The sequence below is a fragment of the Phacochoerus africanus genome, chromosome 15 (genome assembly GCF_016906955.1).
Source record: "Phacochoerus africanus isolate WHEZ1 chromosome 15, ROS_Pafr_v1, whole genome shotgun sequence".
NCBI classification, from domain to species: Eukaryota; Metazoa; Chordata; class Mammalia; order Artiodactyla; family Suidae; genus Phacochoerus; species Phacochoerus africanus.
The window spans coordinates 2,969,274-2,996,689 of NC_062558.1; the positions used below are offsets into that span (position 1 = coordinate 2,969,274).

Here is a 27,416-nt window from a genome sequence, read left to right on the forward strand (position 1 = left end):
ACTGTGTCAGTGGGAGCAGCCACCCCCAAGGTCATGGTCAAACACCAAGGGCAAGAATACATCTGCTGCTCAAGAGGGAATACAGCACAAAGTCATGGCTTCCCTGTCCCAGAATTGCAGGGGAAAGATGGGCAGATGTAACCGATAACCCAGAAACCATACAGGGTCTCATACAGACCCTTCTCCATATTCCAGTGCAGTTTACTTTGAAGACCCCATACCTTGGCCTTGACTGGGTCCCACTGGCTAGAGGTGGGAGGTGGGGGTAGGAATGGTGAAGTCAGGGGTGACTTTGATAACACGTCAGGGTGGTCTGGGTTTACGGCATCAAAGCCTATCAAAGAGTGGGACACTCTTAAATGTCTAAGGAAAACGATGCAGCTTAGGGAGTTCCCGTTGTGGCTCAGTGGAAATAATTCCGACTAGGAGCCATGAGGTTGTGGGTTCGATCCCTGGCTTCACTCAGTGGGTTAAAGAACCCGGCGTTGCCATGAGCTGTGATGCAGCAGCTCGGATCCTGCGTGGCTGTGGCTGTGGCACAGGCCGGCAGCTGTAGCTCTCATGGGACCCCTAGCCTGGGAACTTCCATATGCCGCAGGTGCGGCCCTAAAAAACAAAACACCAATAATAAACAAACAAAAAACCGATGCAGCTTACAAAGAAGGAAATTCTGGCATGTGTTGAGACCCTGAGGAAACTTGGAGACATTGTGTTGAGTGAAAGAGCCAGACACAGAAAAGCAAATACTACATGATTAATGAGCCACCTAGAGCAGTCAAATACAGAGATAGAAAGAACAGTGGGAGATGGGGCCTAGGGGGAGGGAGGATGGGCAGTTAGTGTTTAATAAGGGCAGAGCTGCAGTCAAGATGCTTCAAATCATTGAGCTAGACAAACAATGGCTGCTCAACAGCACCCGTGGGTCTAAGCTGATCCTCTCTACACACAGCTTCCTAAATCATGGGACACACAAGGTGACACCTAAGCCTGCAATGCCCTTAGAATTCAGGCCCAGTTTCCAAATGGCCAGTAGGGGAGACTGTTTCTCAATGGGCCCGTCACATCCAATTGTGGAAGATTCCCACATGTTCCCGTACCACCTTTCATAAAACGCCTTTGATCAACTATTCAGAGTATCTTTATACTCTAAAACTACTCCACCCAACCATATACCTCTCCTATGGCAATCACTTCATCTCCTGAATTAATAGTTGCCTATAGATAGATAAATAGATAGATATAGATACGGATTTTTTTTTCGGGCCTACACTTGCGGCATATGGAGGTTCCCAGGCTAGGGCTCTTATGGCAGCTATAGCTGCTGGCCTACGCCCCAGCCACAGCAATGTGGGATCCAAGCCACGTCTGCGACCTGCACCACAGCTCACGGCAACACCGGATCCTTTACCCAATGAGTGAGGTCAGGGATCAAACCTGAATCCTCATGGATACCGGTGGGGTTCATTACCACTGAGCCACAACAGGAACTCCAATATTGGCACATATTTTAATTTTCCTCAAAGGAACTATAAACTGCTGCATCTCTAGTGAGGGCTGATGGTTCTAGTACTAAAACCTAGACAGAAGCTGGGGCTGATCCACAACAGAGAAGAGCAAAGCTACTCAGACCAATCAACACCGTTCAGCTTGGGCTTGAAATTTTAAATTGGCATGTTACACATACCATCACTCAGCACTGTTTAAATGTAGAGAGACCACAGGAAATCAAACACACTTGCACTATATACACACATCTGAAAGAGGCATAAAAATTATTAACTGCTTAGGAATTGACACATGGTGTGAAACAGTCAAATAAATACACATCCTGAAGAAAAATAAGCACCATTAGCCCAATTCCACTGTGCAAAAGATTCCCCCGGCTCTTCCAAAGCAGCTTTCATTGAAAGCCTGAGTATTTTCTCTTGCATCCAAGCCAGGGTGTGAACATGCACACTCCTTGTGGGAGAAAAGTGATCCAAATGCTTCTGTCAACTCGTAAGTAGATGTCACCCCCACACAGACCTGCAAATTCACCACTGACGTTAGAAATGCTGATTCTCCCTGAACATGTTGTGCTGGTCAGTATATACGCTGGGATTTGATTTTTCATTTCTTTTAGCCTTAAGCATTATCCTCAGTAAAAATTTAGTTTGGGTATTTGAACAAGAGCACATCACTAAAAGCGTTTTCCAGAACGTATCTGGAAAACCAGGTAAGTTTCAAGTAGCCCACCTGGCTAGTATCTGTGACCCCAAGCTTTAGGATGTAGATATGAAAGTGTTCAGAGGCAAAGCCCCAGCCCATTTCCTCTGCAAGTCAAATGTGAGTAAATTCTCAGTATCCAATCGCCTGGGTCCTTAGAGTTGACACCTCAAATTTCGGCAAAACGAGAGCACCATCACCCGCTGTTGCTTCCTAACAGAGAAATACGGGCACCATTCCATTCTGAAATTAACGACTGTCACAAGAGCTGTCCTCACTCAAGGTGCCGCATCTGTAAGTGTATGAGCGAAACGTTAGAACAACAACAACAAAAATGATATCAGAGCAACAGGGATGGAGCCAGAGACTCTCATACTAAGTGAAGTCAGAAGGAGAAAGACAGATACCATATGATATCACTTACATCTGGAATCTAATATACAGCACAAATAAACCTTTCCAACAGAAAAGAAAGTTCATGGACTTGGAGAACAGACTTGTGGTTGCCAAGGGGGAGAGGGAGGGAGTGGGATGGACTGGGAATCTGGGTTAATAATAGGTGCAGGAGTTCCCGTCGTGGCGCAGTGGTGAACGAATCCGACTAGGAACCATGAGGTTGCGGGTTCGGTCCCTGCCCTTGCTCAGTGGGTTAACGATCCGGCGTGGCCGTGAGCTGTGGTGTAGGTTGCAGACGCAGCTCGGATCCCGAGTTGCTGTGGCTCTGGTGTAGGCCAGTGGCTACAGCTCCGACTGGACCCCTAGCCTGGGAACCTCCATATGCCGCGGGAGCGGCCCAAGAAATAGCAAAAAGACAAAAAAAAAATAGGTGCAAACTCTTGCATTTGGAGTCGATAAGCAATGTATAGCACTGGGAACTATATCTAGTCACGTATGATGGAGCATGATGGAAGATAATGTGAGAAAGAGAATGCATATATATGTGTGACAGGATCACTTTGTTGTACAGTAGAAAACTGACAGAACACTGTAAATCAACTATAATGGAAAACGTAAAAATCATTAAAAAAATAACATCAGGGAAAATCCAAAGAAAGATGAATGGTATGGATTTTAGTAAAGAATAATGTATGGGTATTGACGCCTTTGCCGTGACAAAGGTGCTGCACTAAGACTTAACATTGAGGAAGCAGAGGGTGAGGTATATGAAAACTCCCATACTATCTTCAGACAATAAAAGGTTTACTGAATAACTATTACACATTATACTACACTGGCCAAGCCCTTAATGAAGGCTCACAAGTAAAGAGCTATAAGGAAGATCCTATCTGCAAACAGCCTCAATGGTGCAGGCTGGGTGTGAGTGCAGAATACAACCCAGATTCCCGGGATCTGATATAGGTGATGCCAAGATTCAACATCATGCCAGCCAAATCTCTTTGGAAGATGTCTGGCTTTGAGTGAAATATCACACTGACTATCACAGCATGGTGGTATCAGCCCCTCCTCTGGTACTTAGCGTGTATTCTTAGCAGTGCTTATCAATGTCCTATACATTCAGGAAGGAACTAATTGGTGTCAGCAGAAGGACAAGATGAAAGGCTGCATTGTTGATGTCACTGGGCTTAGGAAGACGTCAGGGTTTCCCACAGGCCTGCGATCGCTGGAGATGCATGCTCTGCCCAAATGTGTGCCAGTTGTGAGCAGTTAGAAACCATGCCCCCTGGCGTTCCCATCGTGGTGTAGCAGTTAATGAATCCAAATAGCATCCATGAGGATGTGGGTTGGATCCCAGGCCTCTCTCAGTGGGTTGAGGATCTGGTATTGCTGTGAGCTGTGGTGTAGGTCACAGATGCAGCTCAGATCCCGAATTACTGTGGCTGTGGTGTAGGCTGGCAGCTGCAGCTCCGATTGGACCCCTCGCCTGGAAACATCCATATGCCATGGGTGCGGCCCTAAAAAAAGACAAAAGGCAAAAGACCAAAAAAAAAAGACAAAAAAAAAGAAACCGTGCCTAAGAAAACAAGATCTTCTGGACCCCTTTTCTCCACATGGGCTTCTAATGTGACCTTTTGATGTAAGACATCAATAAGAAAAGAGAGTTTTATGTCTGCAAAGTACATGTGGGTCTATTCTGATCTCCAGGTTTCTTCTGTAGTATTAACATACGACTCTTTTCATGAAGAGTAGAGACATGATTAAGAGACAGTTTACTAATGAAGTTCAACCCATGCCCTTGCATTTGAGTCCATGTGCTATGCTGGTTTTGATTTGTGTTTCTCTTAAAAATGTTTTGTTATTCAAGCCATTCATTCATTCATCTCTACCTGTTGATCTGAATCAGTATACTTGTTGTGGTTTAATTAGATGCAGTCTCTGGCCTATGTGGACAGCTTCAAAGCAGCCTCTTTTTAATTAGTGAGAGCCTTTCATTCAGCAAAGCTTAGCATTCTGGGATCTCGGTCATCCTTAATGAAGGTACAATTTCCAGAATATAAGAAAGAGCAGCAGTCAGGGCACACGGGAAAAAGAACAGAGCCTAGTAGCCCCCAGAAGGGTGACAATGGTTTTTAGGATGAGTTGCGCTGCATGAAAACTCAGCATATCCACTGGCAGCTGGAAGTGTCTGTCATGGGTTCCAGAACGATCACTTGGCTCAGCACCATGTCAAATCAAAAACATCCATGATGCTGGAAATGCAATAGTTAAGGAAAAAAATTAACTGGAAAGGAGCAGAGTATAAAATTCTAAAGGGTGAGTCCATTAGCCTGGGAACAGGGCCAGAGAAAGTATGTCGATAGTAAAAGGCTCGATAATGTTTCTGGGTATGCGCTTATTAAAATGTTATACCGTGTGTTTTAATTGCCAGCTAGAAAACCACACGGCGTTCAAGGTGAACTGCCAGAACCTAATCGACGGTAGCCTTAACAGTTTGTAATTTTTCATTTCATTATTTCTAATTTTGAGTTGGGTAAACATTAGCCTCTGGGTCTACATTCTTACAGGGGGGACCTACCTCTGCTCTGGAAACATGAAGTCAAATCCAACAACCTGAAAATGCAGGAACCAGTGTCTCTCATCAAGCTAACTTTTGCTTTGATTCCACTTCTACAGCCAAAATATCCAACCCCCATGTGAGTCCAGGCACAGGCTCAACTCCCTGCAATACTGTCATCACACGCTGTTCTTGCCTCTATCACAGACGGTCCCCAGAGTCCGCAACAAAGTCCCCCTGTTAGGGGCCAAATGAAGAGTTGTTGAAGGGGGAGTGAGGCCACTCAGAAGGCTGAATTGGGGCCCTTCACTGAGCTTCTCTCTTTCCCAACACCTACAGCCCTGCGCCGAGGTGGCCGAAGGCCTGGCAGAACCAGGAGGCCGGGAGCACCCATCCACAACAGATGTGGCTGGGAGGGAGAGACCCCGACACCCTTCTCAGCAACACAGCCTCTGGGGCCTGATTCTACTGATGGACGTGCTTGTTACTGCAGCAAAAATAGTACAAGCGGAGCAGAGAGAAATGCTGGGTAAGTACTCCAAGCTCATTCTGTTTCCATTTGGTGGCACAGAAGACTCTCAAGTATCAGTTATTCCCATGCACACAAGGAATCACTTTTTCACTTTGAAGCTCTGGAAGGTTTTTAATTAAAGGTAAGGAAGGAAAAGATATTTTTTTAAAAAACCGTATTAGAAAAAGAAACTGCGTATTGTTCCATGATAATGCTGGAAGTTACTTTCTCAATGGCCACACCCACAGCATATGGGGCGAGGGACTGAGTCCAAGCTGCAGCTGTGGCTGCAGTGCCAGATCCTTTAACCTACTGCACTGTGCCAGGGATCAAACCTGTGCCTCCACAGTGACCTGAGCTGCTGCAGTCAGATTCTTAACCCACTGCCATGGTGGGAACTTCACAACGCTGGATCCTTAACCCACTGTACCACAAAGAAACTCTTGGAAGTTGCTTTCTTTTGGCCTGAGGGAGCGCTTTAACTCTTCAGGTGCAGGTGCAGCAGCCTTGGAACCCAAGGCTGACGGGAGATATCTTAGGGTGGAGTAAATGAGATCCAGCAGGAAGGGGTTCTGAAAGTTTGCAGCAGGAATATCTGTCCAGCCTATGTGGCCAGAGGTTGCTCTCATCTCCAGAGCAGGTCGACCAGTTGTCGTATTTGAAAGCATGAGTTTTGCTGGCAGTCATTACTCTGAGCTCATGGAAACAAACAAGGATACACATCTGTTATCATCAAAGATGACAGCAGTGATTTTTTTTTTTAAGTGAGCTTTTGTATGAGTTTGCTAGGGCTGCCCCCCAAAAGTGCCACTGCTTGGACAGCGTAAACAAGAGTTCTGGGGGCCAGAAGTTGAGACCAAAGGTTTGGTCGGCTTGTTTCTCCTGCAGCCTCTCTCCTCGGCGTGTGGATCGCCTGCGTCTCCCCGTGTCGTTGCAGAGTCTTCCTTCTGTGCATAGATATCGGTCACAGTGGCCTAGGGCCCACCCTGGTGATCGCATTTTATTTCTATAAAGGCACTATTTCCAAATACGGTCATGTTCTGGGATCCTGGGGGTTAGGACTCCATTCTATCTATTTCAGGGAGCACGACTCAACCCGTAACAGGGAGTGTTACTTATCTTCAAAGCCTCTTTATAATTAATGCTTATTGGGAAGTGACTTTTGCACCCATTTGGAGCAGGCTGACAGAGATGGAGAAAGAATAAACAGGGGATCTGGACTAGGTACAGAGCTGCCTGGGCGGGCTTGCCCAGACGCTGCAGGGGACTGCCAACCACTTGCTAAAGATCTAGTGCCCCAACTCCTTCATCCTGAAGACATCCCCCTGTGGCTGCTCTCCAACCAATATCAGCTGGGACACCCTTGTCCTCTGAGCTTCCTCTCCCCACGTTTTCTGCCAGCAGCCATGGCATCTTCCCAGGCCCCTTCTTCTCAGGCTGGCATTCCTTCTTTCTCATAATATTTACACCATCGCCACCATTCCAAAGAGCAGGATGGCATGTCCAGAGGGAAGGCTGTGGTCAGACCCGAAGCAATCTGCCGGACCATTTTTGGTAATGACGATGTTGAACATTTACTCGGGGCTGCCCGCTTTCCATAATGCAATTAAACAACTCCCTTCACCTGACTTTCCATTTTTGGGTCCTCTCCCACCCCTGCCTCCCTTGGGAATGTCTCCTCATCTCTGGCGCTCTACATGCTGGCATGCCCAAGAGCTGGGCCTGCAAAAGCCTTCCCTCTCTTTCTGTAAGGGTCTCCTTGATGGTCTGGCTTTTTTTTTTTTTTTTTTTTTTACCTTTTTGCCATTTCTTGGGCTGTTTCCGCGGCATATGGAGTTTCCCAGACTAAAGGGTCCAATCGGAGCTGCAGCCACTGGCCTACACCAGAGCCACAGCAACATGGGATTCGAGTTGCATCTGCAACCCACACCACGGCAACGCCAGGTCCCCAACCCACTGAGCAAGGCCAGGGACTAAACCCGCAACCTCATGGTTCCTAGATGGATTTGCCAACCACCATGCCACAACGGGAACTCCGATGGTCTGGCTTTTAACGACAGCAAAATGCCCACCACTCCCCAGTGCACGTTTCTGAGCTGGGCCTCTGCACGGAAAGAAGGGCTCAAAAAAACAGAGGACCTGCTCACATCTCCACGGGCACATATAATAGACTCATCACACTCAGCTTGTCCAAACAGGAAGCCAGACCAGCTTTCCTGCTCCCCTGCAGTCAGCCTGCCTTCCTAAACTCTGACTCCGCCCCTCCAAGGCCACATATAGCGGTTATCTGTGACTCCTCTTCCTCTCACGTGCCACATGCAATCCATTAAGAAATGTTGCCGGGAGTTCCCGTCATGGCTCAGTGGTTAACGAATCCGACTGGGAACCATGAGGTTGCGGGTTCTATCCCTGGCCTTGCTCAGTGGGTCAAGGATCCAGAGTTGCTGTGGCTCTGGCATAGGCCAGAGGCTACAGCTCCGATTAGACCCCTAGCCTGGGAACCTCCATATGCCATGGGTGCAGCCCTAGAAAAAGCAAAAAGACCAAAGAAAAAAAAGAAATGTTGCCGGCTCTATCTTCAAAATGCATCAGGATGCAACGCTCCTCACCCCCAGTCCCAGCTCCCACCCCACACACCCCACCAAGCTTCCCTGGGTTCACCCCCCGCTCACTGGCAGCTGTCCATGCAGCAGACACATCTGCACTTCTAAAAGGAGGCTCAGACACCATCGCCTGCAACAGCAGGGGTGAATCTCAAAAGCATAAGGCTGCGTGGAAGAAGATACACATGCAAAAGACCCTGTATTGTATGACCTCGCTTATACTACGTTCACAAACAGGCAGAGAGGCATCTGCAGTGATGGAAGATAGAAGACTGGTCATGGTTGGGGGTGGTGGCCAGGAAGGAGTGGGACAAAGGGGACCTTATTCAATGTGCCGAACACTTCTCGCTACATTTATGCACACAATCCTGCTACTTAACCTGCTTCCCGTGTTTCTTTTCCCCTTAAGCACTTCCAGGAGACCATCTGCTCATGAGACCATTCATTGTTCATTAGTTTGTCTATTTCCTCATCCAGGAAGTAGGAAGTTCTGCCTGTCTTCTCGGTGCTCTGTCCCCAGCACCTGCAGCACAGCCCTGTAGCTGCTCATTTGTGAATGAATGAATGAAAGAAGGAATGCTTCTGTGCTCAACAACTTTCAGCACCTTTAACCTCCTAGGAGGCTGAGCCAGAGCCCTGTCCTCAGCCCTTCCACATGTGTGAGCATGCACACGTGCGCATGCATGCACACACACACACACACACACACACACACACATCCAACCTCACCTCAACTTCTTTCCCCTTTACTATCTCAGCAATGATTCTAGCCCGTTCTCCCTCTAGAGTTTGCATTTATTCTTCCCACATGCCTGGAAAACTCTTCCCCAGACCTCCTGGGAGCTCATCGCTCACTTCCTCTGCTCCAAGTTTCACTCATAAGTGAGGCCTTCCTTCCCCGGAAGCCCTTATTGAAAGCATCCAGGGCCCACACGTGGCCTGCCCTGTCTGGGTCTGTCTCACCTCAGAAGAGGGTGGCCTCCAGGATGGCAGGTTCTCATGATGGTCTGGTGTCCACCCCTAGGAACCCCAGCAAGTAAGAGGCACTCTGTGACTAGGGGAGGAGTAAACAAACACTAGCAGTGTCCTAGGACCATCATGCTCAGGTCGGAGGAGAAGTCCTGAGTTGCACCTCACATTCTGAAGACCAGAGCTCAGATCTGCTCCAGGCGTGGACGGTACCTCCTCCTGCATTGCGTCATCTCCTCTTCTCAGAGGCAGACAGTGGCGCCCCAACTCTGCTCACTACAGGGCCCAGCCCCTGATCCTCCAGATCATTCAAGAACCCTGCTAGATGGCACTCAGACCTGCCACACCTGGCAATGCCCCAAGGAGCTCCACCAGGCCCACATTCCACAATCTCTCTGACAACATGCCCTTTGAAATATGCATATATATCTTTATGACTCCAAATGCATAACATGAAGATTTTACAATTTTGAAACTATACCATGTGCTACTTAACTATAAAAAGGCCCAACTGCTGATACACACCCACAGGGGGTGCCTCTCAGAGGCATTCCCCTAAGTGAAGAGGCCAGACTCAGGGGACATGCTGGAGAATGACTTCCAGAAAGATGGCCTGAAGATATCGATGAATTCACTTTCCCGCCAAAGCACAAAAAAATACAAGGAAAACAACAAGAACCAACCATTTAAGAACTCAGATAATGAACCAGAGCTGCAGAATGAACTGAAAAACCATCCATCCAAGAGAAAGATTGAACCTTGGCAAGAGGGCAGGGCTGTGCCAGGTTCACACAAGCTGCGACCATCAGCCCTCCCACCCTGGCAGCCCGGCAGATGGCCGGCAGATCTGAAGCCTTTGAAGCTGTGTTAAAAGTGCCATCCCACAGTCACTATTTTGTCTGGACTTGCACCACCCTGGGAAATCTCTAGGTTTCTCTGGGAAATCTTTAGAGCTGAGCTGGGGTAGGGTCGTGGGGAGGGTGACAGGTGGTGCCTGCCCCTGGGGCATTACCCAAACAACAACAAACTGCTGGCAACACCTCAGCTGCCTAATGCTGTGACTACAACTGCAGTAAACTTGAGCCCAGCCCTGAATTTAAAAGGAAATCCAGGAGAACTAGAGGACCTCAGGGAACTTCAAAAGTGCCGATGTACTTCCAGGATCAAAAAGGCTTTGCACACATGGAAGGTGATGCACATGCTCAAGAAAGACTGACATCAAGAAGACACCAGGCCCTGTCTTTGCTGCAGTCCAGAAGTGAGAGCCAAGGCTGATGTTTGACGGCATGCCTTCTCACCGGATCCCTTAGCAAAAGATGCGAGAAAATCTTGTGACCAAGGAGTGGTTAATCACACAAATATATTGACTCACATGTCACCCCTAGGAATCAAGCCTTAAAAGCGTAAGGGACCTTATGTTAAGTGTTCTTACCACACTCACAAAATAACAATAATTCTAAAAACAGCAATAATAACAACAATAAGTAAAGAGGGTGGGAGGAAACTTGTGGACAGATGGCACAGATTGTGGTAACGGTTTCATGGGTGTATACTTATTGCTAAACTTAACAAGTTGTATATATTAAATATGTACAGCTTTTTGAATGTCAAGCATACTTCAATAAAGTGATTCAAAAAATAAAAATAACTAAAAAATAATAGATAACTCAGTAGGCACACATTAGAGGGAATATAGAAACATCAGAGTTAATGAAGTTAATTTATTCAGTTCCATAATTTAAAAAACATGAACAACATCCAAAATGAAACAAAAACAAAACCACAGCAGCAACAAAATACTCTGAAGGGTTTGAGGAATTTTCCACCAGAGCTATTGAAATATTATCTAAAACAACCTTTTTAAAACAAAGAACTACAAAGACACATGAAGAAATAGGAAAGAATACCACATACGCAGGAAGCAAAAAAAAAAAAAAAAAAATCCAACAGAAAAAGGGGTCCCTGAAGGACCAAAACTATTATAAATATGTTCAAAGAACTGAGAAAAAAATCTAAAGAAGGGAAATTAGTGACTTTATCTCACTAAATAGAGGATATCAATAAAGAAATAGAATTAAAAGACAGAAATTCTGCTGTTGAAAGTATAATAACTGAGGAGTTCCCGTTGTGGCGCAGTGGTTGACGAGTCCGACTAGGAACCATGAGGTTGCGGGTTCGGTCCCTGCCCTTGCTCAGTGGGTTAACGATCTGGCGTTGCCGTGAGCTGTGGTGTAGGTTGCAGACGTGGCTCGGATCCTGTGTTGCTGTGGCTCTGGTGTAGGCCAGTGGCTACAGCTCCGATTGGACCCCTAGCCTGGGAACCTCCATATGCCGCAGGAGCGGCCCAAGAAATAGCAAAAAAAGACAAAAAAAAAAAGGAAAGTATAATAACTGAAATTCAACAGATTTGAGCTGGTAGAAGAAAGAATCAGTGAACCAGAAAAGAAGTTAACTGTCTTTACTGAGATAGAGACTGTACAGTCTGAAAAGAAGAAAATAAAATCAATAAAGAAAAATAACAGAGCATAAGAGACCAGTGGGACACTATCAAAAGTACCAATACCAACATAATAGGAGTCCAGAAGGAAAAAGAGAAAGATAGAAAACATAGTTTGAAGAAATAATAACCAAAACTTTGATTAAAAGTATTAATTTACACAAATTTAGAAACTCAAGGAACTACAGGTAGGGTAAGCTCTAGGATATCCACAAGAAGACACACTGCAAACTGTTGAAAAACAATGACAGAATATTGAAAACAGCAAGAGAAGTGACTCATCGTGTAAGGGATCCTCAATAGGATTAGGAGTTGACTTCCCATCAGAAATAAATCCAGTGTGATGACCTATTTAAGGTGGGGAAAGACAACCATCAACCAAGAATTCTATGTCTAGCTAAACTCTTTTTCAAAAATGAAGTTAGGTCACTTCCAAATAAACAACAACAACAACAAGAAAATAGAAAATCTGTTATTAACAGACTACTCTACAAGAAGTAGTAAAGGCAGTCATTCTAGATGCAATGAAAGTGCATTTGAAGGAATTCTCATTTAAAGAAGGAAATAAACTCTATCTGATACTATGTAAAACAATATAAATATATTTTTGTTTGTGACATATTCTGAAAACATATTTTTTGTTTCTTCTATTTGTTTTAGAAGATTACTGCATGAAACTATAATTAGAAAACTGTGCTGATGAACTTAAACTATATAAAGATGTAATTTGTGACACTAATAGTTCAGAGAAGAGAGGAGAGAGGACTGATATGCTGGAGCAAAGTGTTTACTTTTAAAATAAAGTTAGTATTAATCAGAACTAGATTTTTTTAAAGTAACATGATAATGGTTATCCTCCCAGCAACCACTATGAAGATAATATTTTAAAAAATTAAATATATATATATGGGAGATAATATAAAGGAATTTTTTAAGTACACTAGGAAATGTATGTTTAACATAAAAAGGGCAGAAATCAAGGCACAGAGAAACAAAAAAGGCATGACATATAGAAAATAAGTAGCAAAATGACAGAATCAAAACCTACCTTATCAACAATTAAGTTAAGCACAAATAGATTAAAAGGACAAATACAACACAAAAATAGGTGGAATGGATTAAAAAAATTATCCACTGTCCATAAGCGACATTTCATATTCAAGAAGACAAATAAGCTGAAGAGATATATCATGCAGACGGCAATGATAAATGTTAATAGGAATGTTTAATGCTGCAAACAGCATCATAGAAAAGTTGGAGTTATTATCAGACAAAATAAAGTACGAGACAAAAATCATTATTAGAAACAAAGGACAGGCGTTCCCGTCGTGGCACAGTGGTTAACAAATCTGACTAAGAACCATGAGGTTGAGGGTTCGATCCCTGGCCTTGCTCAGTGGGTTAAGGACCCAGCGTTGCCGTGAGCTGTGGTGTAGGTTGCAGACGCGGCTCGGATCCCGCGTTGCTGTGGCTCTGGCGTAGGCCGGTGGCTACAGCTCCGATTCAACCCCTAGCCTGGGAACCTCCATATGCCGCAGGTGCGGCCCAAGAAATGGCAAAAAGACCAAAAAAAAAAAAAAAAAGACACAAAGGACCTTTTATAATAAGAGTGTGAACCAGTCACTCTGTTATAAATGCATATGCAACTAACAACAAAGCCTCAAAATACATAAAATGAAAACTTATAGAAATAGAAGGGAAAATAGAAAATTCAACAATAACTGGAGAATTCAATATTACCCTTTTAATAATGCATGTAAGAACTAGGCAGAGCAGTAAGGAAATAGATGGCTTAAACAATACCACAAACCAATTAGACCTAACACCACAGAACATTCCACCCCAACAATAGGACACACATTCTTCTCAAGCTTTCACAGAACATTTTCCATGACAGAACATATTTTGGGCCAAAAAATAGGCCTTAATAAAAAAAAATTTTTTTTTGTCTTTTTGCTATTTATTGAGCCACTCCCGTGGCATATGGAAGTTCCCAGGCTAGGGGTCGAATCGGAGCTGTAGCTGCTGGCCTACCCCACAGCCACAGCAACACAGGATCGGAGCCACGTCTGCGACCTACACCACAGCTCACCGCAACGCCGGATCCTTCACCCACTGAGCAAGGTCAGGGATCAAACCTGCAACCTCATGGTTCCTAGTCGGACTCGTTAACCACTGCGCCACAACGGGAACTCCTGGCCTTAATAAATGTAAAAGAATTAAAATCAAGCAAAGGATATTCTCTAACAACAAAGTGAAACTAGAAATCAACAAAAGAAGAAAATGTGGGAAATTCACATATATGAGGAAATTGAAACAAAACATACCTAAATAACCAATCAGTCACAGAAGAAATCACCAGGGATATTAGAAAGTACTTTGAGATGAATGAAAATGAAACACAATATAACAAAACTTATAACGTAGAGCTAATGCACTACTTACCAAAAATTTTATAGCTTTAAATGCCTATGCTACAAAAGGAGATCTCAAATCCGTAACCTAACTTTACACTTTAAGGACTTAGAAGAGCAAATGACACACAAATCTAGCAGAAGAAAGGCAGGAATGAAGATCAGGGCAGAAATAAGTAAAACCGAGAACAGAAAAACAACAGGCAAAATCAATACAACAAAAAATTAATTCTTTGAAAAGATGAACAAAATCGACAAAACATTAGCTAGGGTGACTAATAAAAAAAGAGAGAAGACTCAAATTCTTAAAATCGAAATGAAAGAAGGTACATTACTACCAACCTAACAGAAATTTAAAAAATGACAATTCTATGAAAAATTGTGCACCAACAAATTAGATAATGTAAATAAAATGGACAAATTCCTACAGAAACATAAATACTGAAACAGACTCGAGAAGAAAGAAAATTGTGTTAGATTATAACAATAAAGATATTTTATTAGTAATTAAAAGGAAAAAAACTTCCTGAGGTGGGGAGGGAGCACAGAACCAAATGGCTTCTCTGCTGAATTTTACCATACATTTTAAGAAGAATTAATACTAGTTCTTCACAGATTCAGAAAATAGAAGACAGGATATTTTCCAACCCATTCTTTGAGACAGTATTACCCTAATGTCAAAATCAGATCAATGCATCAAAAGAAAATAAAACTACATATCAGTATCTCTTATGAATATAGATCCAAACATTCTCAACAAAATACAAACAGCATACAAACATGCCTATTGCCACTTGCACACGGAATTTGAAAATCCGGAAATGACCCAAGTATACATGGAAATATCAATTAGAAACAAGGTGGTTTTTCAACTAAATGGGAATGGATCCACAAATGGTTGGGACAGGATAGCCATTTGGGGCTGGTGGGGGGCAGTGATCGGGGGCAGGAAGCTGAAACTCTACAACCTGTCATGAAAATGTAGTTTCTGGTTGATCAAAAACTCAAGCCATGAGTAAAGTTATCTGCTCATGAATATGAACAGCTGAAAGACATGAAGAGTTTGCAAATAAATTCAAATGGCTAATAAATCTCTGTAAAGACTCAATGCCATGCTGTTAACTCAACAAAGGTAAACTGAAATGAGAGATCAACATTTAACATGCCACCCTGGCAAGAGAGGGACACAGGCACTTCTTGCCTGGCCCAGAGCGTGCAGAGTGTCTCAGACTCACTGCCACACCACGTGACCATCCACCCAAACGCGTGCAGCAATTCCACAGCCAAGAATTTATCCTCCAGTTAAATCAGGGGTACAAAGCCTCGGCTTTAAGGATGCTGGCTGTCATGGCAGAAGAAGGGAGATAACCAAAGACTGGTCAAGCCAGTACTGGTCTGACACAGAAGGGTTAAAAGTAATGCATAATAGTAAACATGGTGCATAAACATTATGATGGCAGTTGTCACAAATTTTAAGCCCTTAACCCATGCTGGACCCTAAATCTCTCCTCATGGATTGTCTAACCCTCAAAGGACCCTATGAGCTTCTCTGGTCACCCCCAAACACTGATAAAGAAGTTTAAATGTCTGTGTATTGAGCTTGCAGTATGAAGTAAATTTGTGGCATGAGATGCAGAGAGTTGAAGACAGCCTCAGGAATGAGCAAAGCAAGATTAGAACTGACTGTACGTGGCTCCTCCCGGTCACTCACTGGCAGGGCTATTTACAGTCACCGAAGCTACACAAAAAACAGGTCAGCGTGAACACTTTAGGAGGGGAGACAGGGTGACCCTGTGTTTGAATCACTTGGCGCACCTAGGCTTTTACTTTTTTTTTTTTTTTTTAGAGTAAAACAAAACAGTTCATCTTGGAAATTTCTGTGAATGAAATTCTCTGGCTTTTTACATGAATATTAATAAATAAATAAATAAGGGAGTTCCCATTATGGCTCAGCAGTAACAAAGCCAACTAGTATCCATGGGGATATGGGTTTGATATCTGCCCTCACCCAGTGGGTCGGGGATCTGGTGTTGCTGGGAGCTGTGGTGTGGGTTGCAGTCATGGCTTGGATTTGGCATTGCTATGGCCGTGGTGTAGCCTGGTAGCAACAGGTCTGATTTGACCCCTAGACTGGGAACCTCCATATGCTGCGGGTGTGCCCCTAAAAAGAAAAAAAAAAAAGAAAGAAAGAAAAGAAAAAAAAAGAATGTTTATTTAACAAATTATATAACGCAAATATAACAATTTAACAAATTACATAACTTAAAATATCTGCCATACAAGAAGAAATAAAGCTGCATATTAAGATTTCTCCGCATGCCTTTCCCCCATGCATTTGAAAGAACTTGAAAAGAAAATCTTTATATTCTCTTTCCTGAGTATCTTCCACTGCAGTGAATACTCTTGAATGAGGTCTGATTTCTTCAATGAAAAAGCAAGGATTTGGGGACATCAACATAAACATTTGTATTTTATAGGTACAGTACTATATACCACTAATATTGAATCGATTAAACAATACAGACCATTGCTAGTGGGTATCATAAAAATGCATGTCATTGCCAACTGTGATTTTTTTCTGTAAATTAATGTCTTTGTCTTTCCTAAGTTTCTCCTCTAAGGAAAGAATTTATTGAAAGAATTAATAAGTTAGCAGTCCTATCACCAGACACTACTTATTTCCCCTGCCCCTATAAAAAGGGACTTTTTCAATACATTGTTTTACTAATTGAGACGCTTAAACTCATAAATCATGGTTGTTGCAGGCTTTTCTTTGAGGCTTTTTTATTTTCACAGCCAGAAGCCCTAAACTGATCAATCACAGAATAATGTCATGGGTAATTACCACGGGGTGACTTGCCTTTTCTGTCTCTCGAGGCCGCAGGTGTGCTCTTAGCCTGGTGTTTAAAGCACTTTTGCCTTGACAACCAAATGGGACCCGAGGACCTCTCTCTCCATCACTATCACAAAAATACACATGGATATGTACACACACACACACACACGGACACACATGGACACACGTGACACTCAAGAACACAGGCACAGGATAAGCAATGATGTCCTACTATATTTATAGCACAGGGAATTATATCCAAGTGACACTGGCTATGTTCCTATTTGTTTCTCATCACAATTTGGCTTCTCAGAGAGTGACATCATGGCAGATGTTGTCATCAGTGTGATATAGAGCACCCAGAGGCAGCTCCCTCTTAGTACCCTGGCTAGGGTTACAGAGAAAGGTAGGGACAGTGTTGCTGGCTGGAGAGAGACTCAGGTTACCCAGATATTTGAACTATTGGAGGAAACACTCGCCCTTGTCCAAGGGCAGGAAAAACTTCATGATCTCACCTTCCCGTGTTCTCCCATTGCAATAAAAATGCAAGCATGCTGACAGAACACTGTAAACCAACGATAATGGAAAAAAATTAAAATAATTTTAAAAATAAAAATTAAAAAAATAAAAATGCAAACAGGAAACGGAAGGAAGGCCAGTGAGAGGGAAACACAGGCTGGACCACAAAGGAGACACGGAAGGAGGCAAGGGGGCCAGGGGTTCACAGCGTGGACACAACCAGTTCCAACATGCAACCCAGACCTGCAAACCCTTTCCCAGCTGGCCTCATACTTCATTCTAGGCCCCAGTAAAGTTCACAGCCATGTTTCTAAAGAGACATTATTTATGCAAACATGCTTTTCTTCCATGTGCCCTGGCTTGCCAACAGCAAAGAGCTCGTAACGGGCCCAGGCCCTGTTTAAAATATGCACCAACACCCTCGCCAAGTCTAGCACCATGTAAATGTCGAGGGGAGTAAAGGCCTGGAAATGCTCCATCTCCGAGGGTCAAATTGGCAAAAATGGGATGTCAGACTAAGGCATCCAGCAAAGTGCCTCCCAGAACTCCGCGCTCCAGCGCCACGGACAACCTCTACACAGAAAAGGCTGGATTGTAAACCCCCCCGCCTCGCTGTCCCTCCCACCATTACTTTTGTCTGTAAGGAACTCTAAGCACGGAAGCGTTTAGATAAACTGGACCCTGACATCCGTGACAAGTCTACTGAACACAAGTGCATTCCATACAGGAGGCTAGGCAGTCCTCGGGTCCCCACGCAGCTCTGCTTCCCCGGTGGGAGTTCCCTGGAAATGCTCACGATGGTTTGGACCCAGGAACCTCTCAGAAGGTAAGATCTGCAGGGCAGGGTGCTGGACTTGGCCTGAAAAGCTTTCCGGTTATCCTCTTTCCAAGCTCCTTTTGGACCAGACCACCCCCAAGGCCTTGGGCTAAAAGGGGAAGTGAATAGGAGAGACTGGGAAAGTCTAGATGGCAGTTTTCATGAGGGAAAAAACGATGCAAGCCTCCTGGAGGGGATAGATTCTTCTCCAAAAGGACAAAAAAGGGTCCTCTGCAAAGCGACACTGCAGCCTGACATGGGGAGAAGAGGCAGCATCTGCTGGGAAAGGCCCTGGAGAGGCAAAGAGGCCGAGCTGAGAACCTGTCAGAGACGAAGGCCGTGTGGTGTAGCAGGCCTAGAAAGACATGGCTTCTAAAAAGAAACCAGGAGTTCCCGCTGTGGTTCAGCAGGTAAAGAACCCAACTATTGTCCATGAGAATGAGGGTTCCATCCCTGGCCTCGCTTAGTGGGTTACAGATCGCACACTGCTGTGAGCTGTGGTGCAGGTGACAGATGCAGCTTGGATCTAGGCATTGCTGTGGCTGTGGTGTAGGCCAGCAGCTATAGCTCTGATTTGACCTCTAGCCTGGGAACTTCCATATGCTGCAGGTACAGCCCTGAAAAGGAAAAAAAAATTTTTTTACTTAATAAAAAAAAAAAGAACCCAAAACTCCAGGGCTGCTGTGATTTGTCCAAAATCCCTGGAGCCATCTTAGCCGTCGACAGGTGGACTGTGGCCAGGTTCTAAGGGGAGGATGGGGGGACTTGTCCTGAATGGCAAGTGCCCAAAAAGAACAAAACCACTGCTGCCAGGCTGCTAAAGGGAGCTAGTCCTTTCAATCTACCGGGGGGCAAAGTAGGTGCACATTTGCTGTGGAAAACCACCCCAGCCCATGATGGTCCATGTGTGCATGTCCAGCCTATGGGCAGCCCAGGAAACAGGTTACCTGACATTTAAAACCTGTGATGGTTTTTCCCACCACCTAGCAAAGAGCAGGAGGCTGGACTATACGATGGCCAGGCCAGGTGGAGGGAGGGTGGAGACATGGCAGGAGGTGTATAACTGGGACAAGTTCCACAAAGGACCATGGCCTGTATAATCACAAAGGCACACACCTGCAACACAACAATTCCACGTCTAGAACATCTGTCCTACATGAACTCACATGTGTGTGAAATGATATGTGGACACGGTTATTCACTGATGCACTGAGTCTTTGTTTTGTTTGCATTTTCACTGACTGCTATTTTGCCTTTGCACACAAGAATAGATTCATTTCATCACAACCACAGTCAATATATAGGAGTTTCACCACCCGAAAACCTCTTTTCATGCTTTCCTTCTACAGTCACACCATATCACATCCATACCCACAATCCCCTGACACACACACACAACACACACACATGCACACACACACACACAGAGTGAGTTTTTTCTCCATCACTATGATTTCATCTTTTGGAGAAAACTAGACTTACACAGTACATAATTGAAGGGGATTAGAACATGCCACCCCCACATATGCCACTTTGGCATACAAAGTATTGTGAGCTGAAGATAACAGAAACAGCCCTCCCCCATTTGCCTAAAAGCAGGACATAAATTCCCTTTGTGAAGGTGTCTCCATCGTTCATACTATAAAGAGAAAAACAACTCTTGTCATTGTACATAAAGGTGGCATCAAGATGAATCTGCATAAATAAATCTTGCTAAACAACTCTTGCCTACCATTAGTTTCCCACATATATTTCCTAGTCACTTTCTCACAGTCTACCACCCCTAGAAGCCCAAACCCCTTTCCAATGTCTAATTATGGCTCCTCAATTTATTACCCTTTGTTTACATGGAATATAAGTACAGAAGTCTGACACTTCTTTGGGCTTTCAATTTTTTCCTGTGATGCCACTATGCACATAAAAATATCAATCAACATCAGTAAAGTAGGTATGATTTTCTTATGTTGCTTTTGGTCAGTTTAATTCGCATGCCCCAGTCACGGAACCTACAAGAGTGCAAGGTTTTTTTTTTTCTCTCCTACATAACTTTTTGAAACTGCTCCGTTCATTCAACCAAATGCCTTTGAGAGTCATCTAATTTGGCATCTGTAGAGATAATTACTTCTTATTTTTTGCAAAACAGTATTTCATGATATGGATGGATCACAGTTGGTTTATCCATTCATTCACTGGAGGACATGTACATTATTTTCAGTTTGGGGCTATTTCAAAAAAAGCTGCTAAAAACATTTTTAGACAGGCTGTTGTGTGAACCCAAGTTTCCATTCTCTGGGCAGCAGCCAGGAGCCATGAGTGTCTACTCTGAGGTAATCCCTTTGGACCAGCCCTCTCACACTTTAATGAGCACACAAACCACCCAAAGAGATGGTTAAGTGCAGATTCTAACTCCATGGGGTGGGGCCTAGGATTTTGCATTCCTAACAGCTCCCAGGCAATGCGAAGCTGCTGGTGTGTGGGCCACCCTAGGCAGGCCACCCTGAGCAGTGAGGTCTTGGCTTCCAGACAGACAGGCTTATGCCCCAGGGTGCCCTTTTAGCAGGGCCAGTGAGGTTGGGACTGGCAGCTTTCACCAGGTCCTTTGGTCAATGAAACCATCACAAATAAATCTTCCCTTGATTTGAAAGGTTTTAGGTCAAGCATGCATTTGGCATTTCTATGGCCCACCTGAACCCTGCAGGCATTTGGATCTGAGACCCCTGCCCAGTCTTACCCGTGGGCAGAAGAAACAACCTCCAGGGGCACCACCATTTTTATTTTTAGTCCAAGGAAGAGGGCAACACTTTCTCTGTGCAGTGGAGCCTCATCAAAGGCCATTAAAACACAGGCAACTTCAACTCGAGGGTTTGGCAAAGAGAAAGAGCAGAGAGAGCAGCAGAGGAAAGGGAGGGGCTCCCAGAACATCCAATAAAGAGCGTCAGAAACACCTGCCCCTCTGCCCATGGGAAATGGACCAAATCCAGACCAAGCAGGCGATGTGTGCCAGGACAGCCCAGGTGGAAAGAATGTGAGGTTTTCCTGGTTTTCCCTGACCACCGGGGCGGTGAAGGAACCACCAGGGGTAATGACTCCAGGACGAAAGTGCAGGGTGCTCCAGGGCCTTGCAAAGATGCTGACTCATGAAGCCTTGAAGGAACTGACCAGAAAATGGGCAAAGAACAAAAGCAAACATTTTTCCAAAGAAGACATACAAATGGCCAACAGGCAACATGTCTGGTGTCGGTATCAACGTGTGTGTCTGTGTGCCTATGTGTGTATGTGTGTCTGTGTCCATGTGTATGTCTGGGGAGGGCAGGATACTGGGGTGGTATCTGGGCCCTGAAGCCGCTTTTCTCATCCACAACACTACCTGGAGATCAAGATAGGTTTAATAGGAGTTTCCACTGTGGCTCAGTGGTAATGATGCCGAATAGTATCCATGAGGATGCAGGTTCGATAACTGGCCTTGCTCAGTGGGTTAAGGATCCACTGATGCCGTGAGCTGTGGTGTAGGTCACAGAGGAGGCTCAGATCCCACATTGCTATGGCTGTGGTGTAGACCAGCAGCTGTTGCTCTGATTCGACCCCTAGCCTGGGAATTTCCATATGCTTGTGGGTGCAGCTCTAAAAAGACCAAAAAAAAAGGAAGAACTATTCTGACTACGTTCCATGGTTTCCTTTAGAATCGCACTCAGTCAGGGAGCAGGCTTCAAGGCCCATGTTGCACAGAATCTGGGCCCATCTCTTCTCCAAGTGAAAACCTTTCAGAATTTATTTTTGATGGACTGTGACCCCATAGAGGATACCACCACCAGAAACACACTCATGTCTAAACGTCTGACATCAGGGTTGGTTCAGTCTGCACATCTGGAATTGGGGACTATACCAAGAGCACCCCCTCTGAGAGCAGGCGTTGCAGAGTGCGACCCGACGGCAACACTTGCCTAGCTTGTGTTCATGGGAGAAAGTGTTTACTTCCAGCTTTGTCTTGGGAAAGAATTTCAACTGCGAATGGAACCAAAGGATAAAAAATGGAAAATCTCAAGCACGCGCCCTCAGGGAGACAAAACTGAAGGACCAAGGGACTGATTTCAGGAAAGGCCTGATTTATTTCTCTACTCATATTTGATAAGCAAATATTTATATATTGGTAACATTGGAATTTTCTTAAATGATAGGGAGTGGTAACGGCTGGACTTCTATCGCCAGCTTTGGAAGGTTCTGCTGATGGTTTCCAGAAGCACCCTCGAGAAATTGACCCAGGTGGGGTCGGTCTCGAAAAATAAGCTGAACTGAGTTCTGCTTGTATGACTGGGCTGGTTTTGTCTGCTCAGGGAATTTCTAACTTGGACTCTGTTTGGCTTTGATTTTAACTGAACTCTGCCCTCTTTCCGTTCCCTGCCCTTAAAAACAGTCTAGTCTGGGAGTTCCCGTCATGGCTCAGTGTTAACGAATCCAACTAGGAACCATGAGGTTGCAGGTTTGATCCCTGGCCTTGCTCAGTGGGTTAAGGATCCGGCATTGCCATGAGCTGGGGTGTAGGTTGCAGACGCGGCTCGGATCCCGCGTTGCTGTGGCTCAGCTTTATGCTGGTGGCTACAACTCCAATTCGACCCCTAGCCTGGGAACCTCCCTATGCCGCAGGAGTGGCCCTAGAAAATGGCAAAAAGACAAGAAAAAAAAAAAAAAAAAGCCTAGTCCGAATCCTCAGTGGACTCAGTTGTAGCTTGATGTAGTTTTTGTGTCCCAAATTGCAATCCCTCTGCCATCCCCAAACGGACTCATCTTTTTGATAATTTGGAGCTGGCCTCACTTTTTCTCTTTATTTTTTAATTAATTAATTAATTGTCTTTTTAGGGCCGCACCTGTGGCATATGGAGATTCCCAGGCTAGGGATCCAGTTGGAGCTGTAAGCTGCCGGCCTCAACCACAACCACAGGAATGCCAGATCCAAGCCATGCCTGTGATCTACACCACAGCTCATGGCAATGCCGGATCCTTAACCCACTGAGGAAGACCAGAGATCGAACCCACAACCGCATGGTTCCTAGTCCGATTTGTTTCCGCCGCGCCAAGACAGGAATGCCCCATCTCTTTATTTGTCAACAACCTTCCCTACCACCCCCACCGCACCCCACCCCCCGTTTTCCTAAAGCCCCTGATCTGAAACACTGAGCCAGTTTACACCTTGCTGTGAGCCTAGAGCTGTTTTCAGCAGAGCTCTGTCCCTACAGCTGCAAAGTCACCCAGCTGCCCTTGGAGGCACCTTTGCTTGGCAGCCTTTTCTTACCTGGGGGCGCCCCCAGGGCCCAGGCTCCCACCCCAGCGGCTGACCCAGGCGCAGTAACAAGCACAGGGGACCGGGTCTGTCTCCTGGCCTGGACAACGAGAAGGAAAGGCCGCCCATGTCTCCACACCACGACGTGGCACTTTGGCAAGAGCTGAATTCCGGGTGCCTGTGATCCCAGGCCTGCCTGCCTTCCTGCCCGGGGGCTAATTCTTGGGGACACCCCCCCAAAGTTTCCAGGCCACCCTGGGCCCTGGAATCTCCACTACCAGGAGCAGATGGTTTGGGGCAAAACTGCAGCACTGGATGACAAGTGAGGTTGCATCCTGAGTTCTATGAAACAGCTGTTCAATTTCTTCCACCATCGACTTTTGAGTTGTCGGCCTCGATTTTAATGAACGGGGTCTTTGAAAGCTTCATTTGGATCCTCCAGCCCCTCTCTAGGAGTATATTACCCGCCTCGGGAAAATTCCTTTTTCTTTCTTTTATGATTTAAAAGCTTAAACGAAATGCTCTGCAGGAATAAAGAATGTGCCCTTAATCCCCCTTCTCCTCACAAAAGAGCCCTTACTTATCCAAAGTACTTCATGGTAATGCTCGGATAGTGTTTAATTACTACAACCTATTAAAGGGCTTCTGGTCTTCAAAAGCCACAGGCCTGTTCCCCAGTCCCCTGAGAATCCTTCTCTCCGTATTCCTGGCACACACGGTCACACACAGGACCCCTGCCGCCACAAGAGACAGTCACACAGCACCAAGAGCAACCTCTGGACACCTACCCTCGGCGGACAAAGGTCACAGGATGAGATGCTTTTCATCCACCCATGTGCCAGGTGTTGAGCTGGGGTGGGGGGAGGCAACCCTCTCGCAGGCCCCTCATCTGACATCAGAGCCCCACCTGGGAGCCAGGTGCACAGGTGAGGATCCCAAGAGATGAGCGGCAGAGCCAGAGCGGCCCCTGGGGTCCACCTTTCCCCCTCTGCCCCTCATCTCCCCTCCAATTTAGCTCCCCTCCCGCTGCCCCTCTGCCCCCACGTGGCACTCTCCATTCTCACCTCAAGCCCGAAGCCTAGAGAAGTGGCACCTCCTGGTGAACCAGTCACATGCCCTTGGCACGAGAACTGGAAACCCAAGAGGCAGACACTCGTAAGCAAAGAGAGCAGCAGCAGTAGAAATGCCCAGGTGCTCTGTGTGTGTTTTGGGGGAAAAGCACCACTTGTGAGGGCATGTATGTACACACACACACACACACACACAGCTTTCACACCCCCCCCCCCCCCCGAAGCACCCTGCGAGTTGAATGAAGCAGAAAAAGGGATGAGATGATGGAAATCTATTCAAACTTTCAAACGAAACCCATTCCTTCATCAACACTGTCCATCCTAGAAGGATAAAGATCCACGTTACCTCAGCTAACACTCTTCCTGGGGTATAACCAGTGGGAAAAAACCAACACAGCAGCGCCACCGAGGAGCGCACGTCACCCCACAAAACGGATTCAGAGGCCGTTGAGAACCCAGGGCAGTTCAGTGCCGACTTCAGTTTTTAATTGGATGTGAAAAGCTAACACTGCCTGGGATGTGCATTTCAGCGAGAGAAGCAGCTGGCTCTGTGACTAAGTGTCTGGGTGCGGGGAGTTGAGAAAGGGCCCCGCAGTGATTTATGAGCAGAATTAGGGAACAGACGCCATGTGGTTTGGAGGAGAAGGACACATTCCATTTAGACCTGTGGGGGAGGTCAGTGAGATCACTGTACATTATGATAATTTGAAAGAAGCATGTGTTTCCAAACAAGCCCGGGCTGATCTGCCAGAGGATGCTCCCCCCATTTTTTCTAAAAAAGCACCAAAGATGGATGTGCGCATTCCGCCCGACTGACGCCTGCTCCTTTCCTCGCCTGTGTGCACCAGCCAAGCCTGATGCCACCAAGGGTCAACTGCTGTCCCAAACCTGTTTATGCCAGTTCTAATAGCATCATATCATGCTATCTACTGTTATGCAAAGGGAGGACACAGGAGCGCTAATAAGAAGATAGTTACGGTTAGAAAAACTAAGCCAAATACTTCAGGGAAAAAATTAAAAGCATTTGCCTAAGAAAATAATTATGTGCTTCTAAAGATGACAACTATTCTTGTCGTGAATCTGACTAGGAACCATGAGGTTTGGGGTTCGATCCCTGGCCTCGCTCAGTGGGTTAAGGATCCGGCGTTGCTGTGAGCTGTGGTGTAGGTCGCTGATGCAGCTTGGACTTGGAGTTGCTGTGGGTGTGGTGTAGGCTGGCAGCAACAGCTCCGATTGGACCCCTAGCCTGGGAACCTCCATATGCTGCTGCGGGAGCGGCCCTAAAAGAAAAAAAAAAAAAAAAAAGATGACAACTATAAAACATTGGTGGGAAGAGTGAAAATCTATTAGGATTCGGCATGTTCAAAATATCTGGAGCTTTTATTTTAGTTTAAAGAAATCAAAACCTAAACATCATTGAAAACGCACTTTGGGTGTGGCTGAGGTAAGAAGGATGGCATGGCGCTCCAACCAGCCAACCTCCCCTCCTTTCAATTAAAATATCACTAAATTAACACATATTATGGATTAAAATCAGATGTGTGGCATATGCAGCCTTTGAATATTCCCTTATTTAATCTTCTTTTGCAACAGACTGTGTCGTAAGCAAGGAATCCTCCTCTAAGTCCATCAGCAACCACCGAGCATCTCATTTGGTGAGTACGTATCCTGTGCCAAGAAAGATATTAAGAACTTTACAATATTATCTTCTTTATTCCTTTCAAGGACCTTACGAAATAGTCATAATTATACCCAGGCCCCAGACAGGTAACCTGAGGCAAAGAGGAAGGAAGCAAATTAACCAAATCCACACAAGGTCACACGGAGTTTTCACAGGTCTTCCCAGCAACAGCTGAGAGGTGAGAATCAAATAAAAAGATCCCAGGAGCTAGATTTATCTGCATAGAAGATTCCATCAACTTCTACCTGAAACTGCAAGACCGCCAACAGAGAAAAGTGTCAAGGAAAATACACATTAAGCTACAGTAACAGTTTAAAAGTAATTCTCTCTCTCTCTCTCTTTTTTTTTTTTTTTTTTTGCTTTTTATGGCCACACCCACGGCATATGGAGGTTCCCAGGCTAGGGGTCGAATTGGAGCTGTAGCCACCGGCCTATACCACAGCCACAGCCACGCCAAATCCAAGCCGCATCTGTGACCTACACCACAGCTCACAGCAACGTTGGATCCTTAACCCCCCGAGCAAGGCCAGGGTCGAACCTGCATCTTCATGGATCCTAGTCAGGTTCATTAACCACTGAGTCACGAAAGTAACTCCAAAAGCAATTCTCTTTAAAAAACAATAAAATAAAAAATAAAAACCCTGGAGATTTCTGCTCATGCCCAACGCATGAGTTCATACCACCACGTCTTCCCCATTACACGCTAGGCCCTTCACCCCTGCCCCTAGTTCAGGGCCTGGCACAGCAAGCAGCCATTTACCAAAGCCCAAAACGCCCACAACTGTTTCCCAATGCAAGGGGAAGCCGGAGAACAGGCTTTGGGGTCGGGCCTGTGCCAATCAATATCCAGAATATTTAGGGAGCACTGCAACGGAAACCAGACCAAACTCTGCTCTAACAATGAAGACACACACTGCAGTCTGAGCGGCTGAGGAGGGTTGCTATGCCACGTGGGGGGATCCGGGGAGAATTCTGTTCCAGCTGTCCCCAAGACGGGACATACGAGATGTCACACACAGATGGAGCTCCCTCGGGTCACCAGCACAGGGACACAGACCTCATCCCA

The 27,416-nt window shown here is 45.5% G+C and overlaps 1 protein-coding gene across 3 annotated transcripts in view; it reads right to left on the reverse strand.

The window, feature by feature from the left end:
- Positions 1-27,416, reverse strand: part of ROR2 (receptor tyrosine kinase like orphan receptor 2) — a 229,439-nt gene that overhangs the window by 58,246 nt on the left and 143,777 nt on the right. The window lies entirely within an intron of this gene.